The following is a 16,027-nucleotide window of genomic DNA, read 5'->3' as shown; positions in this document are numbered from 1 at the left end:
GAGCTGGCTGGTGTTTGAAAGCAAAGGTCAGGTAAGGTTGTTTTTGGTTTTCCCTTCAGTTACCCTGGAACTAGCTTGTTAAGTGTCATCGAGAGGTGGTCTGGGTGCTGGAGGCTCCTCTGGTAAACCACAGCATAGAAAGTTCAATTGTCTGTGCTAGTTTCTTCCCAATTCCCCTGGGATACCGAGGTACACCTGGGGTCCTAGTATTGGCAGTTGTCTATATTCATTGTATGATACAAATATGGTGTTGATACCTAAACCAGGCAGAGTCAAAACAGAAAGAAAATTATAGACCAGTTTCTCTAATGAATATAGATAAAAACATTTTAAATAAGATATTTGCAAAAAGAATGCAGCAACTTATCAAGAGAATAATAGACTATCATCAATATTATTCCAGAGTATTTCCTGGGGAGATATTCTCTGGGCTCATCAAGGTCAACAAGGGGAGGGAGATACGTCACTCCATCATCTTGGCTTTCGGAAACAGAAATCCATTTTCTGACACTTAGAAGCTACATGAATATGGCTATGCCACTGAGCCAGTTTTATCATCTTTATTATTGTGCAAGGTCATTTTGAGGTAACAATTTTTTGTATGTATTAAATCACTATCCATGTAATCACTTATTCTCATAGGTTAAGATCAGTCAACCACCGTTTTAAGCACAAACTGTATTAAATCATTGTGATGGACCCATCACATTTAGAGGTGAATGCCTCAGTTTCCTGATCTGTAAAATGGAGGCAATGATGCCTTTCCTTAATACTTCCTGAGATTGTGAATATTCAAATATAAGAATGAGGGAAGAACACCTGAGTTTACTTGGGTAGGCAGCATGGGAGAGAGGACTTGTGTTTGCAAATTATGCAAGGTTATATACCTTTCCGTGGGAAAGAGGATCTTGTCCTTCAAAAGGAGAGTCTAGTTCCTTGACAGTTTAGTCAGCTTTTCCACTGAAGGCAGGCAAAGGGGTTAATGAGTTGTATTTTTCTGCTTTTGAGGAATTTTAGCTAGAAAACCTTTATTTAAATACAAGCTCTGCTGAGGCATGTTTGCATGACTTGAGCAAATCACTTATCTCTCTTAGTCCAGTAGTCTATGTAAGAATAGAAAAATATGCAATATTTGCAAAACAGAATTTGAACGGCATCATTTCTAAGGTTACCCTCAGCTCTAAATTCAACAGTCAGTATATACTCTGCAAATGTGACGTTATAATATTGCCTGACATGACCATGATCATTTTTCTGCTCACTCTTCTTTGTAGACTTTAATATGCTTCAATATCCTGTTGTTTAACGATTTTAAAAATCAATACCTATTCTTTCATATTTTCAAGCTTGGGAAGTGAGCATATTTTATCCCCACTTTGATCCATGGGTCTATTTAGAAAATCTATTAGGCTGTTAATTGAAGTTACTTAATGACTTTATGCCTCAGTTTCCCTGTCTGTAAAGGGGATATTGGAATAGCTAGCTTCTTTTGAAACTTCTAATTCTAAATTTATGAAAGTATCATCCTATCAATTAGATTTATTGACAGAACTAAAGAGAAAAATAGTGGAAAGAAGTTAGATGGCAGAGTACAGTAAACAATGCACAGAATGGTTTAGGGTCTGCTCTTGAAACTTCTTTTGTGGAGAAGAAGGGCAATGGGCCAATAGGTTAATGGTGGTTCCCTGGCCATGCTTGACACTTAAACTGTTCTCTTGGTGGCACACAGCCATTGCCGTAATAAATAAAATATGGCACTAGGTGAGGACGTAACCTCTTCATATGCTTGAATTAAATATATATATCGCTGTGAAAATTCCCTGACTGTCAGAAACTTAGTGACTTTGGATTGTTCACAGATTTCATTATGTCAGTTAAGGGATGATTTAATTAGTAGCAAAGCCTAAATGACTGGGGTTGGAGAGAAGGACAAATCACCATCTCCAGATGCTTAGCATTATACTATAAACTTTGTAGCTGTTAAACTGCAGTCATTTAAAAGCTTTTCTAACTCAGCCATTATTAGTTTCCAAAAATAAAAAGAAATCAAGTGAAATAAATTTTAAGTTGGATGTGAATGAAGACCAAGAGTTAAACATAGTTTTAAAGAAAAACAAGGGACTAGTAGAAATCCATGAACTCCGTAGATCTTTTTCTTTCTTTGCTCAACTTTGCCTGTTGTGTCTGAAGTTGATTACTCAGGTATCATTTTAGTTACCAAGTTGTTTGAGTCACAAGTATTTAAGAAATTTGGGCATTCCCATGACTTTATAGTTATTTTTTAAAATGCATAATATCTAGCATCAATATAGTACTTTTTAGTTTGCAAAATATTTTATCCTCCATTAACCCTAGATAGTAAATACTATTATTATCCCCATTTTACAGATGACAAAATTGAAGATAACAGAGGTTAAATGACTTGTCCAGGGGCACATGACTGGTAAGTGGGTGAGTTCCTATTGGCATTCAAATCTCCTTTATTCCAGGTCTTTTACATTGTGCCACATAGGTACAATATACATATACATATATATGTACTCTTGTACATACATATGTATATGCATATATTCCAATATATAAGTATACACTTATGCATATGCAGATATGCATACATACATTTTCTTTGTATTGTTATATATCAATATATTATATATGTATCATATGTGTGCGTATATATGTAACTGTGTTATATGTGTGCATGTGTATTAGATAGACAGAGAGACACAGACAGACAGACTGACAGACAGACAGACAGATAGATAGATACATAGATAGATAGATAGATAGATAGATAGATAGATAGATAGATAGATAAATAGATAGATAGAATGAAAGGTATTATTGCAGAGTGTATAACAGCCTGGCCTTGGTATCTGGAGAGTAGTGTTCAAATACTATTTCCAAGAAATACTGGCTGCTACTTAAAAATCCTTTCAGTTCTCTCCAGAATAATTTCTAGAGTGATAAGTTGCAGACTAATTGTCAGTAGTATTTAATGAAGATAATTTGCCCTCCCCCACATACCTACCTATGGAATTGATATAATAAATGGAGATCTGGGTCTGGAGTCAGGAAGACTCACCTTCCTTAGTTAAAATCTGGCTTCAGACACTAGCTGTGTGACCCTGTTGCCTTAGTTTCCCCATCTGTAAAATGAGCCAGAGGAGGAAATGACAAATCATCGGGTCACAAAGAATCAGATATGAGTCAAATGACTGAACAAGAAGAAGTCTGGAATTATAGAAGTCGAGGAAAAAAACTTCACCAAACTCTCAAATATCACCAAAGACCTGTTATGGAAAACACTGTTCTTTGTAAGCTACCTAATGTAGAAGGATCATCTCCGGGTCATGTTAATATTTTGTTTCTTTCTCAATACTCCAGGTAATAATACAGCTAACATTTAAACACATACATATATAAACATATATATGATGTCTATTATACATATATTTGACAAGTCCTTCATGGCATTTGATCCTTATAATAACCCTGGAAGATAAGCACTATTACTTCTATGTTCATTTTTGCAGATGAGGAAACTTAGGGAAACACAGAGGTTAAGTGGCTTGCCCACGGTCACATAGCTACTAGCTATCTAAGACCAGATTTGAACCCATCTCTTTCCTAACTCCAGGCCCAGGGCTCTATCCATTTTGGGGGACAGTGAAGAGAAAGCCATATCTGGAGACCATAAAGTCTATGTTCAATTCTGACTTCTGATAATTATTAGCTATGTATGACTTTGGGCTAGTCACTTTATGCCTGCGTGCTCCCAGGCAACTAACTTTGTTATTACTATTAATAAATTAAATAATGGTTGTTGCTAGTTGAGTTTCAGTTTGTATTTGCTTTGCAAAACTGTTTGAAATTACTAGAAATATAAATGATAACCAGCCTCAAATGTAGAGTCTTACTGACTAAGAGGAAGACACTAAATCAATTGAAAGCACTTAGGTAGGAGAAGGGAATCCATGAATATTTGAGACATTGTACCACTTAAAAGTACCCATTAGTTTGACTCAATACTTTATTTCCTACATGGTACTGGATTGGGTAGGTAAATCCTACAGAATTTTTCTATCCTGAATGCTCAAATATTACTTTGATCTACATCTTAAAAATATACAGTGGCACCTCAGAGCATAGGATGAAAAAAAATCACACACTTAGGGTAAGATGGGACCCTCAATATCATCTGCTCCAACCCCTTCATTCAAACCTGAGTAACTGGGATCCCAAAAGATTAAATGACATGTCCAAAGTCAGGACCTGACCTCAGGTTCTCCCATTCCAAATCAAATATCTTCATTTGTCCATTTAAAGTGCCTGACTTTAAATCTGGGAATCTATAGTCTGTTCCTTTATTATGAATTGGTGGGTGAGATCTTTTGCATATTCAACCATTAAAATATATTACATTAACTCAACAGCATTGTCCTTGGTTTTTGACTTTTTTACAGCCATCAAGGCTATATCTGTATCTATCTACACACACACACACACACACACACACACACACACACACACACACACACACTCACAGAGAAAGCCATATGTGTATATATATATATATATATGTATGTATGTATGTATGTATGTATGTATGTATGTATGTATATATATATCACTTATTTGATCTTAAGTTAAAGGAAAACTTTCCTAAATTCTTACCAATTAATAATTAATTAAAAGGGTCTGCTTTCAATAGCTCAAAGAATCTTTTGTTAGTCATATGTTTAACTTTGGATAGAGAAAACCCACTGGAATGGCTGGCCCTCCCTGCCCCATCCACTTCTCTTTATGAGGTAAAGTATATAACTGAGACAATTTTAACTGAGTGCCATGGTTTTAGAGGACTGTATGATTGAACATTAGCCCACTTTTTCATTTATGTGGGGGTGGTGGGGTAGTCTTTGTTGAAGCACAAATGAATTACCTCATTTAAACCCTTACAAAATAATGGTTTTGACTCTTTATGTGTTCATTAGATCCAGATGTTACATTGTTAAGTGTCTGCGGCTATTTTCACGGCTGATTGGTGAAAGCCCACCAAATCTAGCTGGCCCTAGACCCCAAACATGCTTCATTCTAGCCATCTTCCTGCTTTACTGCCTTACCCCTGCTGCTACTACTGCTGCTCCTGCTGAAACTCCTGCCTGAGGCTCTAATGGTAAGATCTCATTATGTCTCACTGGACTTAGAGTTCCAAATAATCTTCTCACTGTCATGGCTTACCATGGGGACATGATTGTGGACTAAGGAGACTAGCTGGCCCCAGATCTTCAGCTACTACCTCCAGCCATTTTTTTACACATATTCCATACATATACCTTATTTATTCTTTCTCTTTTACTACACACACACACACACACACACACACACACACACACACACTTCCACTCTCCCCCACCATGGTAGTAATCAAAACAACATTACAATTATCTCCATACAGTACATGCTGATTCGCTGCCTTATTGTTCCCCACTGCATCTCAGTGACTTCTCAGACCAAAACACTTTTCTCTAGCAGTTCCCCTCCATGAGTTAACTCGTGTTTATTCAAATGTAAAGTCTTGGAGAAACACAAATTTTGTGTCCTCTGTATTTGAATCCAGATCATTAGCACAGTGCCTCCTGAACATTGAACTTAATGAATACCTTTTATTTGTTCATTCATTCGTTCTCTCACCAAGAATTTGTGAATCAGATTTTACTCATTAGCATACAAGGGTAGGAGATTTCTGATAATTTTGGCTAGAGATAATGGAGTAACAGGGAGTATTCAAGGTCAGAATAGCACACAGTGTCCGGATGCATTATGATGTGCATAGGATGCCAGTATTAGGGCCAACAGTCCCATTAGTTGGTCTAAATCTGGAGGATTGTTTTCAATTCTGAGAGCATAATGTTGAAGAATACATGAATAAGCTAGTGCATGACCACAGTAGTGAAGGGTCTTAAGGACAACATATAAGTTTAATTAAATAATTATTTTCTTACAAAAAATGTTAATGATTATCATTTCTAGGCCCAAGTTATCATTTATGTCATGAAGATGTAGCAACATCAACACAAAGTAATGCCAGTCAAAGAGATTCATGCTTTGAGAATGAAGACAGTGGCTACAAAGATAGGAATTCTTAAACGCTGGCCACTTGGATTGTGTTGGCACTACTTGGTTCATCACGCCAGACAAAATTTTGTTTATTTTAATGAATCTAAGAAATAGGATAGCACAGAGTTGCAGGTTGGCTTTTTTATAAACCTTTATGATGATTACCTTGAGAAATGGAGCGAGTTCAGTTGGAATCCTTTCATGTTTAGTTGTGATCAAACTTGGTTGCTGAATAAGAAGATTATGCCATCAGAGAAATGATGACATGACTTACACTTGACTTTGCTTTGAGTGAGGGAGGTCTGTGCAGGTCACCAGCCTCACATCTCCTCCAGAGCCATCTGAATCCAGTGACCAGATATTCATCAGGATGACTGGTGACGATCCAGGATGCACTGGGAGACTTTGGGCCTTTTAGGCCAAGGTCTTTGCAGGTACTCACTTAGGGTGAGGTTACACACATTCATTGAGTAAGCCCATTTAATAAGTACCTAGGGAATGGTTCTTTTAATAAGACCAAGAAAAAGAAAGACATCAGACTGGGAGGGAAACAGCAAAACAGTTACTATTGTTAATCACTCTAAAACTAGGAGGGTCCAGAAGAGCCCTTAGGCAGGGTCTCATTGGCGTCCCAGCTTCTGTCCTGTTCTGTCCTGACCTTTTCCAAAACCTTAAAAATTATATTTAGTTACCACTGAGAGAAATGATTATTAGTAGCCAATGATTTGGGGAGATTCATGTTTGCCCCTTTTTTGTTTACCCTCATTACAATACCTAACTCTCTGATGGCTGCATCAACATTCTTCTCTATCCAGAATCCACATAGGTGGGGCACCTATTGTGTTCCACTCAGGTTTAGGTGGGGCATAAGTTCTTTGAATAGATTGCCCAAACTTTGGACTAACTTAGAAGGAAATGACATAATCAAATTTCATGTCCAGCCACTCATTGAACTATTCATCGTCTCATTAATTGTTAGTCAATCTGATTTGATAGTCACCTTTATAACATTCCTCTTACAAAAGGATATATAAGCTATGAGCCTGCCACCATGCCTGTATTTAGTCTAAGAAAAAAATATGATCAAATGACACTCCTTGTATTAAAAAGCTGGCATTATTAATAAAATGACTAAATTACCCAGAACCTCTGTTTCTTGAACCTCTTTAATATCCTACCACAACAAGACAAGATGAATCAGGAAAACAATCAGAAACATCACTATCCCATCCATTGGGAATTGCTTTGGTCATGATGATTTTGACCACTACAGCAAGAAAACCATAGTAATACATGGAGTGAACTGGAAGCATAATTGTTTTTATTATGAATTGTCATAACAAAGTTGTAAATAGATCTTACCTGAGAATAGATCTTAACAATTTCAGGCAAGGACTACATCTTTTTTAATCAATGAAATTCAGAGTTCCAAGTCACCCAACAATATTTTATAGATCAGTGCAGGAAAATGATAATAAATAATTTCATTACTAAGCACAGATTAGGAAAAATAAAAATGAAGGATTAAGTGATGCTTAAATATGAGGGAAAAAAAGTGGAACAAATCAAAGACTTTGGAAATCTACTAAGTAAAACTCCAGAAATGCTATGTAATAATGAAATGGATGGCAAAATAATGTCAGCATTATACATCATTTTGACCAAAAGATGAGCATTCTTTCAAGGATTTGAAGTTTTGATGAGCTGAGCAGTGATTATAGATCAACTATACCAATACAGAGTAATACAAAATACTTTATTTGTTATAACCCTACTTGACACAGAACAATTTTTTTAGAATCTGCACACAATAAAATATTCTTCAACTTTTACCAAGGTAAGGATCATAGCAGGAAAGACATAGCTACTTAGAAACACATCTAAGAACAAATGTCAAATGCAATGATAAAAAAATCAATTTGAGCAAATTAAGACCCACAGAAAGACTTTAAAAAAATGGCATCAATATCTTGTCAACAGGAGGAAAAGAAAACTTAAACAACATGTTGCTCAGAATGTATTAACAAGAAACTTTGGAAATGTCATTTAGAAGAGAAGAGAAAATCTTGATGTGTATAAGCAGCAAATTAGAGAAAAAAGTTTTCTAAAAAAAATTATGATATGAGGAGACAATAAAGACCAAAATAAATAAGTCAAAAACAATATAGAGGTTTTGGAAATCAATGAATTAGAAGAGAGAGAAAACTCCCATAGGAGAATGTGGCAAGGAAAGTTTTCTATACAGTTGAAAGAACTTCAACATACACAAAAATATATATGTTGAGCCAAATGTGAAACAAAACACACAATTAAGATAAGAAACAACAGACTGATCATGTCAAGAGAAGTAACTAAGGGGAGCAGAGCCAAAATGGCAGAATAACAGCAATAACCTGCTTGAGTTCTTCCCCAAAGCCCTGAAAATACCTGTAAAAAATGACCAAATAAATTTTATACCTGCAGAACCCACTAAGGGATGGAGGGAGGAAAATCTTCAGGCCAGGATAGCCTGGAAATTTAAAAGGAAGTGTCTGTCACATTAGTTTGGGAGTGGAGAAGAGCCAAGTCTGGTGTGTGTCATGCCAGCACAGACTGGGCCTGAGTAGGGCTCAAGGGACTGAATCACTGGCAGACATGGAAATTTCCAGAATTCTCAAACTACAAATGTCAAAGACAGCAGAGAAGGTCAGTGGGAAAATTCTGTCAGACCTGAGTGGGAAGGGGTGCAGTCCCACTGTGGTCTGACCTCAGCCCCAGGTAGGGGAGTAGGTATCCAGCAGCAGTGGAGGTAGCAGCAGCTGATTTTGGAGCTCTGGGCTCACAGGACTGTGGTGGATGTAGCAGCTAATACAAAACCCCTGAAGCCTGGGAGAGTCCTACCTTGACAAAGAGCTAGAAAGTCAAGTATTTGGCAGGGAAGATGAACAGTGGGAAAAAATTCAAACTGTAGAATCTTACTTTGGTGACAAAGAAGATGAAAACATAAAACCAGTGGACAACAAAGCCAAAGCTCTTACATTCAAAGCCTCCAAGAAAAAAAAAATATAAATTTTACTTAGGCCATGGAAGAACTTTAAAAATTTTTTGAAAATCAAGAAAGACAAGTAGAGGAAAAATTGGGAAGAGAAATGAGAGTGATGCAAGAAAAAACCAGGAAAAAAAGTAGTCAACAGCTTGCTAAAGGAGACTCAAAAAATATTGAAAAAAATAACACTAAAGATAGACTAACCCAAATGGTAAAAGAGGTCCAAAAAGTCAATGAAGAAAAGAATTCTTTACAAAGAAGAATAGGACAAATGGAAAAAGAGGTCCAAAAGCTCTCTGAGGAAAATAATTCCTTCAAAATTAGATTGGAGCAAATGGAAGCTAATGACTTTATGAGAAATCAAGAAATTATACAACAGAACCAAAAGAATGAAAAAATAGAAGATAATGTGAAATATCTCATTGGAAAAACAATTGACCTAAAAAATAGAACCAGGAGAGAGAATTTTAAAATTATTGGACTACCTGAAAACAAGGATCAAACAAAGAATCTAGACATCATCTTTCAAGAAATTATCAAGGAAAACTGGCCTGATTTTCAGATCCAGAAGGTAAAATAGAAATGAAAAGAATCCACCAATCACCTCCTGAAAGATATTCCAAAAGGAAAACTCCTAGGAATAATGTAGCCCAATTCCAGAGTTCCCAGGCAAAGGAGAAAATATTACAAGAAGCCAGAAAAAAGCAATTCAAGTATTGTGGAAACAAAATCAGGATAACAGAAGATCTAGAAGCTTCTACATAAGGAATCAAAGTGCTTGGAATATGATGTTCTGAGGGTCAAAGGAGCTAGGATTTAAATCAAGAATCACCTGCCCAGAAAAACTGAGCATTTTATTCCAGGGGGTGAAATGGAATTTCAATGAAATAGAGAACTTTCAAGAATTCTTATTGAAAAGATCAGAGCTGAATAGAAAATTTGACTTTCAGATACAAGAATCAAAAGAAGTATGAAAAGGTAAACTGGAAAGAGATATCATAAGGAACGTAAAGAGATATCATTAAAGTTGAATTGTTTGCATTCCTACATGGAAGATGATATATATTTCATGAGACTTTGTTTCATATTAGGGTAGTTGGAAGAAGATAGATAGATAGATCACAGGCAGATAAATAGATAGATAGATAGATAGATAGATAGATAGATAGATAGACAGACAGACAGACAGACAGACAGACAGACAGACAGACAGACAGATAGATAGATAGATAGATAGATAGATAGATAGATAGATAGATAGATAGATAGATAGATAAACAGAGAATTCAGGGTGAGTTGAATATGAAGGGATGATGTCTAAAATAAAATTAAGGGTTGAGAGAGAAATATATTGGGAAAAGGAGAAAGAGGGAGATGGAGTTGGGGTAAATTATTTCAGGTAAAAAAGGCAAGAAAAACGTTTCACAATGGACCAGAAGGGGGTTGAGAAGGAACAAGCGAATCTTACTTTCATCAGATTTGACTTAAGGAGGGAATAACAAACACACTCAATTGGGTATCTTACCCGATGAGAAATTAAAGGGAGAGGGGACAAGGCAGGGGGTATGGTAGAAGGAAGGGAAGACTGGCTAAATGTGTAGCCAGATGCACACACTTTTGGAAAGAGTCAGGGTCAAAGTTGAAAATAGATTATTGGGGGGTGGAATAGGATGGAGGGATATTTATTCTTTCAAAACATTCTTATTATGGAAGTGTTTTGCTTAGCTATACAAGCATAACCTATATTGAATTGCTTGCCTTCTCAATAAGGGTGGGTGGAGAATGAAGAAGGAAGAGAATCTGGAACTCAAAATTTGAAAAACAAGTGTTAAAAATTGTTTTCATGGGAGTGCAGCCCAAAACAGGTGCAGAACAGAGCACAGCCCAGTGTGGACTGATCTGCAGCAAAGACAGGATTGTAGAGGGCTTCAACACACCACACCACCACCAGCAGCTGTAAGTCCCAGATTCCTCAACTCACAAATGCCAAAGACAACTTCAAAGGTCAGTGAGAAAGCTTTTTCACTTGGGTGAGAAGGAAATGCGGTGATGTAGCCCCAGCCCCAGGCAGCTGTACCTTCCACTGTTGGAACCCTGGTGTAAAGCCCCTATGGAGATTGATCAGGTAATCTGGATCTCAGCCCTGAGTGGCAGCTGGTGTGGTGGAGAAGGTGGAGTATCTGGAGAGGGAATCCTGCTCACAGACCAGAGCACAGGCTGTGAGAGGAATAAACTCCTCTCCCTTGATTGTGCCACCTCGGATGAACTGAGACTTTATAGGTCCCCAGAATATACCTTCCCCTTGACAAAAAGATCAAAAGTCAAGTACCTGGCTGACAAAATGCTGAAAACAGGGGAAAAAATAAGACAATAGAAGGTTGCTTTCTTGGTGACCAGGTATTTTCTTCCATCCTCTCAGAAGAGGAGGAATAATTTAGGTCTTCAGAGGAAGACATAAAAGTCAAGGCTTCTGCATCCAAAACCTCCAAAATAAATATGCAATGGTCTCAGGCCATGGAAGAGCTCAAAAAGGATTTTGAAAACCAAGTAAGAGAGGTGGATGAAAAACTGAGAAGAGAAATGAGAAGGATACAAGAAAATCATGAAAAGCAAGTAAACAGCTTGCAAAAGGAGACACCAAAAATGCTGAAAAAATTAACACCTTTAAAAATATACTAACTCAAATGGCAAAAGAGGTTCAAAAAGCCAATGAGGAAAAGAAAGATTTAAATAGCAGTTAGCCAAATGGAAAAGGAGGTTCAAAAGCTCACTGAAGAAAACAGTTCTTTAAAAATTGGAGTGGAGCAGAAGAAAGATAATGACTTTATCAGAAACTATGAAATTACAAAACAAAACCAAAAGAATGAAAAAATGGAAGACAATGTGAAATATCTCATTGCAGAAACAACTGACCTTTAGAATAGGTGCAGAAGAGACAATTTAAAAATTATGGGACTACCTGAAAGCTATGATCAAAAAAAGAGTCTAGACATCATTTTTCATGAAATTTTCAAGGAAAATTCCCCTGATATTCTAGAACCACAGGGTAAAACAAATATTGAAAGAATTCACTAATAGCGTGCTGAAAGAGATCTGAAAAGTAAAACGGTTAGGAATATTGTAGCCAAATTCCAAAGTTCCCAGATCAAGGAGAAAATATTGTAAGCAGCCAGAAAAAAATAATTTGAGTATTGTGGAAATACAATCAGGATAACACAGGATCTCGCAGCTTCTACACTAAGGGACTAAAAGGCTTGGAATGTGATATTCCAGAAGTCAAAGGAACTAGTACTAAAACTAAGAGTCACCGACCCAGCAAAACTGAGTATAATACTTCAAGGGAAAAAATGGTCATTCAATGAAACAGAGGACTTTCAAGCATTCTTAATGAAAATATCAGAGCTGAATAGAAAATTTGACTTTCAAACACAAGAATCAAGAGAAACATGAAAAGGTAAACAGGAAAGAGAAATCATAAAGGACTTACTAAAGTTGAACTCTTTACATTCCTACATGGAAAGATAGTATTTGTAACTTTTGAAACTTTTTTCAGTGTTTGGGTAGTGGGAGGGATTATACACATAAATATACACGGAGGGCACAGGGTAAATTGAATAGGAAAGGGTGATATCTAAATAAATAAAATTAAGGAGTGAGAGGAATATATTGAAAGGAGAAAGGGAGAAATGGAATGGGGCAAATTATCTCTCATGAAAAAGGTAAGAAATTTTGTTTAATGGAGGGGAAAAGGGAAAGGTGAGAGGAAAAGTGAAGCTTACTTTCATCAGTTTTGGTTTAAGGAGGGAATGACATGCACACCAAATTTGGTGTGAAAAATCTATCTTACACTACAGGAAAGTGGGGGAGAAAGGAATAAGTGAGGTGTGGAGGGGATGATAGAAGGGAGGGCAAATGAACGGAAGGCCATAATTAGAAGCAAACCCTTTTAGGGAGGGATAAGGTCAAAAGAGAGAAGGGAATAAATGGTGGGGAAGGATAATATGGAGGGAAATATAGATAGTCTTTCACAACATGACTATTATGGAAGTCTTTAGCATATATAGCAGACATTTAATTTCTTACCTTCTCACTGGGGATGGGTGGGGAACGAGGAAAGGAGAGAAGTTGGAATTCAAAATATTAGAAACAAATGTTGAGAATTGTTATTGCATGTAACTGGGAAATAAAAAATACAGGTAGTAGGGTATAGAAATTTATCTTGCCCTACCAGAAAAGAGAGAAAATGGGGATAAGGGAAGGGAGGAGTTTGATAGAAGGGAGGGTAGATTGGGGAAAATAAATAATCAGAATGCATGGTGTTTTGCGGTGGAGTGAAGGAAGATATGGGGAGAAAATTTGAAACTCAAAATCTTGCAGAAATGAATTTTGAAAACTTAAAATAAATAAATAATTTTGGAAAAAAATTTGTTTTCACATACAGCTGGGAAGTAAGATATATAAGGAAAGGAGTATAAACCTATCTTGCCCTAAAATAAGTAAGGGTGGAAGGGGAAAATGGGAGCAGTGACAGAAGAGGGAGGGAAAACTGGAGGGTAGCAGGGCTAATCAGAATGCATGCCATATTGGTGTGGTAGGGAGGGGAGAGATGGTGAGGGAATTTGAAACTCAAAATATTATGTAAATGAATTTTTAAAACTAAAAATAAATCAATTAATTAAAAACATCAAAATGAGGGGCAACCGAAAGTAGCTTCTCTGCAAAACTGGAAGCAATGATTCCAAATATGATCCATAATATTCACCTTTCAGACTTCTCTAGGAAAACATCTTACAAGTTTCCTTTCTGAAGTAAACCTTATCCTATCATTTTTAACAGAAGGCATCACCTATTTATTTTCAAAGATGAGAACACCAGGAACTGATCCAAATGCAGCCTAATTTTATGTTCATTTATTTTATGCAAAGTATTCACAACACATAATTTAAAAAAGTCAGAGACTTACAAATTCTAGAATGATGCTGGTGACCCGCAGTTCCTTCGGATGGATTCTGAGGTTTTCTATCACATTTATAGGAATCTTCCTAGATTCTTCCCAGAATAATCAAGAATCAGTGGGATCGATTTTACAAGATATCACTTAGAAGTATCCCTTATGTTACTTAGTGCCAGACCTAGAGGCCTGTGGGCTACCCGAGTCTTTCTTACCTCACCTCCCGAGGTCTTCGGCTGGCCACGCCGGGTGCACATATGAGAGAAAGGACGTTCCAGAGTCGAACAAGGGTTGAGCTTTATTTCAGGGTCTCGGTTACAAGTGCAGGGGATTCTTCCTTAGGAGGGAGAGAGAGAGGGATCTCCCAGGGAGGCAAAGATCTTACAATAAGAGATTGGAAGTAGAAGTATAAGCGGGGAGAGAGGGGGAGGGGAGAGAAGGAGAAGAGGAAAAGCGGAGCCTTGTGTCCTCTTTGGCTCCTCACGTGCTAAGAGAGCTTTCAGGCTTCCCTGATCCTACTTAATTCTCCAGTCGCATAGTTTGCATCTAAATACCGTGCTGTTAGATAACAATAGTGTGCCCAGATCCAGGACAATCTTGAGGGCGGGGAGATCTCTCTCCCATCACGTTTCTCACGGGAAGAGGCGGAAATACACGAGATAGCTCGGTTCACCTCAATTCCCAGCCGTTTCCTGGGGGGGGTCTCGTGAGAGCTCTAAGATTTAGAAGTTCCCACCTTTACCCGCCCAAGACTGTCCACACGGAATTGAACTTCCAACCTTCACAACTTAGGTACACATTTCTTTCATTTTGGGCAGTTTGGTGGTGCAGTGGATAGTATGTTAGACCTGGAATTAGGAAGACCTGAGTGCAAATGCAGCCTCAGTCAATTAGACTCTTGGGCAAATCTCATAACCTCGGTTTGCCTCAATTTCCTCATGTGTAACGTGATGATAATAATAGCACCTATCTCCCAGTTTTTCTGTTAGGAACAAATGAAATAATAATTGTAACACAGTGCCTGGTAGACTGTAATAACTATATAAGTATTACTTGTCAGTTTTGATTTATCATCCTTATATCTGCCTCAATTGATCCTTACAGTCTTCTGTAAAAAATACAGTCCTGATATTGGAGAGCAAGGGATTCCACGATCACCACAAATACATGCCTTTGTTCTCCAATAAGCTTTTACATAGGTTGTATGAATGGACAGGTACTGGATTCCAGCTTATTGTTTGACATATCCTGGTAATATTTTGAATTGGCTGGAACTGGTTCTAAATACGAGTTGGTTGTTGGCCTTCCTTCTCAAAGAGGATCAAAGTGACATCACTATTACACTCAAGTTACAGTGTGTCTGACTGTGACTCATCAGACCAATGTGAGCTCAGAAGGCTCCTCCACAGGTCAGGCACACAGAGTCCATGTGAACATTTGGGGTGGATACTGAAAATTTGCACAGCTCATGTTTCTTTTCAGCTACTGTCATTCTGTTTTGCTCAAAGAGAAGAACATCATTTCTGATGAGGACACACCATGCTGGGTCATCCTGGGCCAGCGTCTCCCATGTCACTGGAGGTGAATATCAGAGTGTTTTTATTGTATAATTATAGTACTTTGCTTCCCCATCGAAAAAGATGTATTTTAAGGAAATTGTACATTGTGGACAGGTCTTTGAGAAATCCCATCATAAGTGAAAAACTTTGGCATTTGGCTATGCTATGATTATACAACTTGGATTCTACATATCTTCGTTTTTGAAGAGGACCTTGACATCACATAAATGATGACATGACTTGCACTTGACTTTGTTTTGAGTGAGGGAGGGCTGTGCAAGGTCAACAGTCTCACTTTCTCCTCCTGAGCCATCTGGATCCAGTGATTAGGTATTTATCAGGATGACTGGAGAGGGCCCAAGATGCAGTGGG

This window comes from Notamacropus eugenii, chromosome 7 (genome assembly GCF_028372415.1).
Source record: "Notamacropus eugenii isolate mMacEug1 chromosome 7, mMacEug1.pri_v2, whole genome shotgun sequence".
Classification (NCBI taxonomy): Eukaryota; Metazoa; Chordata; class Mammalia; order Diprotodontia; family Macropodidae; genus Notamacropus; species Notamacropus eugenii.
The sequence above is the reverse complement of the archived record's forward strand: the minus strand, read 5'-3'. Positions refer to the sequence as shown.